This window comes from Astyanax mexicanus, chromosome 4 (assembly GCF_023375975.1).
Source record: "Astyanax mexicanus isolate ESR-SI-001 chromosome 4, AstMex3_surface, whole genome shotgun sequence".
NCBI classification, from domain to species: domain Eukaryota; kingdom Metazoa; phylum Chordata; class Actinopteri; order Characiformes; family Acestrorhamphidae; genus Astyanax; species Astyanax mexicanus.
This window is the reverse complement of record NC_064411.1, coordinates 2,970,222-2,974,438: the sequence shown is the minus strand read 5'-3', so window position 1 is coordinate 2,974,438 and position 4,217 is coordinate 2,970,222.

Sequence of the window (4,217 nt, the reverse complement as noted above, 5' to 3'; positions counted from 1 at the left end):
GTTTGGCATTCATAAAAGCACAGTAAGAAATGTGTATATCTATTTTTGTAAAGGTATGGTACAGTCTCCTATCAAACAATTAATAAAAGTCCCAAATGAACACGAAGCCCTGGAGCTGGTAAACAGATTTGAGGCAACTTCCCGTCTACCTCAGATTATGGGAGTGATGGACGGAACACGTTCCTGTTCTGCCCCCTCAGATGACTACAAAGATTTAGTGAACAGAAAAGGTTGTTCCTCTTCTGTGCTGCAGGAAGTTGTTGATGAGAGAGGACTGTAAGTGAGTTTCAGAGCATATTTTTTCACATTCCACATTTGCATTTTTATTTTATACAGTACTGTGCAAAAGTTTTATTCCATCAGCAGCGCACCTGATTTACTGTTAAACCCTGAATTACTCAATGTAATAATTGTAATTAATGAATTACATAATTTAATAAGTAAAATAAACATGAGTGTGATTAATGTCACCTTTAATACAAAGTAAAAGGAAAATAAAGTGTGGAAAGTGCAGTAAAACAAACTGTGTATAATTAATTACACAACATTTACTGAATGTGGCATCACAGCATATTACACTTTTTATATTTGATTCATTTCTTTCAAACACTCTTCATGCAGCTGCAAAGAAAGAAATATTAGCTAATATCAACTCAGCCTGACAGTTTAATTATAATTTAAAGACACATAACAGAAAACCTGCAATAACTAAACCAACACTAAAATATTACACTTAAAGTACTTAAACAATGTAGATTTTTCATATTAGTTCAAATTCATTCTTTCATGCCAATCAAGTAGAAATGTTAAAAGCTAGTCAGACACACAGGAAAGTACAAAAGTACCACATCCCTAGAAACTAAGCTAAATCAGATCTTCACATTATGCAGCTGAACCAGACTCAAAAAATGGTCAGAAAAACATTTTATAGCCATTACCATGTTACAGTTCTATAAAACAAGGTAGTTAATATGTAGCTTGAACTTGATAGGCTTCATTCAGTGGTACTGTCTAGCTTGCTAAGCTACCTCAAAACCATTTCTAACCCTTTTATATGCAGAATAATTAAAGTATACTTTTTCTGCTTATACTACATACTACATTTTAGCTATTTAATCTGTATTTCAGTATACGTTGATGAAATATATACTTCATTTGGCTGTTCTAATTTTGTACTAGTGGTGTACTTAATAAAATATATACTTAGTATTACTTTGTAAAACATTTTCACTTTTAATAAGTGTGTCCGGGGGCATATAATAAAACTACTTCAGTCAAATTTTGTGTTGCTCATTTTGTGTGTTAAAATTCTACTTTGAAATTTATTTTAGTTGTGTTTATTTTATTTTAGGTAAAAGAACTTTAACAGCTGATGTTTGTAATAAGATATCTTGCTTTTCATTGTTCAGTTTATGTTCTCTCCTCAAAATGAATGTGATATCAAATCCACACTTAAATCACACTTTTAATATGGTTTTAATGTTCAGCTGTACAAAAAACATACTTAAATTGTATTAAGTAGTGGCGGAAATAACATAAGTAGTATACTCAGTATAAATTTAGTGCACATTTATATATTTTTAATTATAAACACGTAGTAATGAAGTACAAATTAGTGGTTCCAAAATAACACAGCTTAAGTACAGACCTATTTTAGCATAATTCATGTAAACTTTTTCACAAGGGAAGAGTTGTTCTGTTAGCAAATTATGTAGCCACTAGACTCAAGCTTTTAGAAAGCCAGTCAATCCTACAGACAAAAATATAATATGTCCTACATAATCTAAACAGGATGGGATTTACTCTAAAAGGGTAGTTAGGTTAGCTTGATTAGCCAGCTTTTTTTTTTGTCAATTTTCTGCCTAAATCTTGAGGATATCTATTCAAGCATTATATAAAAAGGTTTCATATTTGATAGGAAATATTACTAAAAATATGAATTGTAATAAAAAATATAAAAATATTGAATTAAATCTGCAACTATAGATTAAAAAAATATAGTGAATAAAACAATTTACTGAATACAAATTTTAATCACGCTCTTCTGAGCTTCATTTTAAAATCAGTATTTTTGTGAATATAAATAAAAACATTTAATGTCCCCCAAAACTTTTTATAGACATTTTATGTCTATTTTCAAACTTTTTTTAACAAATGATTAAGTGGAGTAGAGAGTGAACAAGCAGCTTCTCCAAGTGTCCTGATGAACCGAGTCGCTGCGCTTTCCTCCGAGCGTTAGCGCTGTGATGCTACTCCGCAATGCTGCTTCAGGAGGAGGCGTGTGCTCGTCTTCTTCACCCTCCTGGTGTTGGAGCATCACTAGTGATAGGGGGAGGAGTCTTAATGAGTGGGTTGGGTAATTGGTTGTGTAAATTGGGAAGAAAATGGGGAAAAAAACTTAATTTAAACTTCAGAGAAAGCCTCTCCACCCACACTGCAGTAGGATGTCCAGGTAACAGCCGACACTGATTTAAATCCTTTAAAGAGAACAGCATCTAATTTTATACATATTAGAGTTTGAGATGCTGCAACATCAATATGCTATGTAAGTAATTATCTTAGAGTATTACATCAAATAGAGAAATGCAATACACAATACTTAATTAAAACTAAAATAATATCATAATGTCGTGCTCTCCGGCAAATATTTTAAATTTTAAAAGAGTGTAAGAGACTAAGAGACGGATTAAAAACGGATTAAAGTACAAACAAAAATTCACTCACGGCCCCCTTAATCCAACACAAAATTTTCCACGGACCCCCGGCCCCGAAAAAAAAAAAACATTTCCCACCCCTTCCCTCAGCCGGGTCGGGCTCAAGAAAATGTTCTGTGATAGGCGTCTGTTTTTTTTTTTAAACTCACACTGTTCTTATTTCTCATTAAATATCTACTAGATACAGATTATATCTGTACAGTATCATTTATTCCACTTCAGTCCTGAATATATGGAGTGCATTATATCTCCTTATGTTGTGCTGCGTGCTCGGACTGCACTGCACGCTCTGACCAATGAGACGTTTTCACCCCGGAATTTTTTTTAGTTTTTACCCCAGAATTTCTGCTGCCCCACACCACGGCTTCTCCGCTGCATACACAGACCAGGAGCGCCGCTACTGCACAAGCCGGCCCAGTGAATTTCTATTTGCCTAAAAACAACAAAAAAGTTTGTTCAGAAAGTATTTTATATTGTTAAACACTGTTAATTACATTAGAGTAGAGGAAAGTCATTGTAAATGATGTTACTGTTCTTGGTCTATTTGGGTTTAATGATTGTTCAGTGCATAGCCCTATTACTGATTTTGTGTTTTTGCACTTGGGCTATAAGCTCAATATAAAATAGTTTGTTTGTTTAGAAATTATTTTATATTTTTAAACCATGTTAAATTCTATTAGATTAGAGGACATTCATTCAGACATCATTCTTGTAGGCTAGGCTTTTTGTAACTGATTTAGCCCCTACTGTTGCCACATTACCCCTTACATTTTATTATATAAATCAGTTTTGAAGTGCCTGCAAGTTTTTAGCATGTATAACATTACTTTTAATGTCAGACAGAAGCAGCTTCATCATGGCAATACATGGCAGACACTATTAAGATAAGTTTGCTAGCAGGAATAATCTTGTTTTTTTACACCATCAAGAAATAATACTTACTGCATTTAGATAGTTACTCGAGCTTGATGTGCCGCCATGATATGCTAGTTAAATATCACATATTTGGCACACTGCCTTTGTCTTGTCTACACTCAATTTGAAATGCTTTCAAACAGCTGAGCTTCTCTGCATTTTGCCTCTCTTATACCCCCATTAACATGAACGGAAGTGTGATGTTAGAGTGAGGTGGAGCTCTGGAAAGGAAAAAAAAACGAATATCCCAATACCAAAATTAAAAACAGAATACCTACTCAATGAGTGAATATCCCAATACCCGAATATTCAGGTCCAGCCCTACTTTAAACTACCCCAACAAATAACACTTACTAATTACTATGGAAAGGTCAGTGCCGCTGTTAGAGCACCAACTGTGACATTAATTCCAGTAGACACTTTTTTAAAATCTAAATTTCATTTAGCAAAACACACAAAAAATCATCAGACTCCTCTTCACCTTTCTTCATTTAGCTTTATTAATATGAACCAATTTTACAATAAAATAAAACAATAATTAACAATACGTACAGAATAAGTGATAACAGTAGTGAATAAAGAGAACAG